Here is a 1,828-nt window from a genome sequence, read left to right as displayed (position 1 = left end):
AGATTACGGACTAATAAAATAGCGAGGACAACGACCAATAAATGAACAGTGGGACCGAATGGGAACAAAATTGAGCCCAAGTGGGACCATCCCCAACAAATGAACAGCCTGAAGAAGAGATAGCTGAACAAAAAGATGTTAAATAAACATGTTTATTTAGGTCATTTTTTGTTTTCATAATTTGACATGTAATGACTTTTTACGATGGAAACAGAGCTAGTCTTGTTCACTAGCTTGACAATGAAGAAAGTTCTGCAGTAATTATTGTGGGCCAGGTCAACAGCATTCAGCATGAAGGATTTTCTGAAATTTCACTAGACCAACACACATGTACTGCTGTTAAATATCCCATATGCTAGGCAAAAGTATTTTCAGTTCAATCTGTGCATTAGCTACGTTACATCTGAGAAATTTTTCACAGATCATCCATATAATGTGAAGTCAATGTATACTGCACCACAAGCTTCATAACATTACACGCTACCCTACACAAGCTGGTATTTCAGTATTTCTGAGCACTATGATGCCATCTAAATGCACAAGCCACAAATTCATGCCATGATATATGGTGGTCTGGAATTTTTACAATGCTGCGGATGCTTTCTCAAATAAACTCATTATCTGACCAAGGCAGTGAACTCCATGATATTGCACAATTATTGTTCACTCTCAACAATGAGAATGAAAATTTTGGTAGCACATGAAAGACCAATTTATGCTCCTTGGTTCGTGACCAGGGTAATCAACTATGATCATATTTTGTCAGAGCATATGCGGTGCTAGAGCAAGATAACGGACACACTCGTGATGAAGTGAACTTAAGATGAAAAATAATTTGCTTTCAGTTTCGTTTGGTGAAATCATTTCGAAATGCAACAGATATTTTTTGATCTGAAATGTCAAACCATAGTAATACCAGAATTGAAGTTTGAATGTTTAGTCAACCCAGTAGTCGGTTTACTTCAGATATGGAAAGAGAAATATAATACAATTTACACAAAATGTATAACCACAAATTTCTATTTTAAATAAAATTCCAGATTTTATTTTTTATTTTAATGAAGAAAAACAATAACTCTTGTGAACGGGGCAAAAGAAACACTGAAGAGAATAAATATAAAATTCTCATCTAAACTTGAAATATTTTCAGCGAACAGAAAATGTCGATGCTATAACATTCAGCAATTACCACTCCTAGTTTTAGCTGAAAACTACAGCTGTAGACAATTTATCAATTGTAGATTTTCCCTTTGTACTGGAATAGCCCTTAGCTGCTCTTTAGAAAAATTTCTAACAAACAGAAAAGCATCTTATGCATAAATCTCATATAATTGCCAACTAAAGCGTTATTTATTTGACGGGTGAAAAAACTTTTGGTTGACATTCTTTGAAACAGTATTTATCAACGCGCATGGATAAAAGTAAAGCACTTTGAAAGCGGAAAAAAGAGCGAATAAACAGCACCCAAAACGAAAAAGCTGTTTAAAGCCTGCCTCCAATTTTTACTTTTTCAGGGGAACATCCCATTTGGTTGGCTGGGCAGCCTATGTTGGGCCCATTGTGCGTGAATAATAAATCTCCTGTGAACATTCACCAAAGGCCGGTGAACCTTCCACGAAAAATCATCAAAAGTTGATACTTCCCGTGGGGAAAAAAAATGAGGAATGAAAAAGAAATGGTTGGTTTCCACAATGAGTTATTTAAAATGAGAAGGATTAAACCCGGCAAAAAAAAAATCCCCCCCGGGTCTTTGCGGCGTTGGAAATCTACGGCCCGTCAACACTTCGCACAGGGGTATTAATACTCATATGAGAGGCAGCGAAAACCA

This window comes from Trichinella spiralis, assembly GCF_000181795.1.
Source record: "Trichinella spiralis strain ISS 195 chromosome Unknown Scfld1, whole genome shotgun sequence".
NCBI lineage: Eukaryota > Metazoa > Nematoda > Enoplea > Trichinellida > Trichinellidae > Trichinella > Trichinella spiralis.
This window is presented reverse-complemented; position numbering follows the sequence as displayed.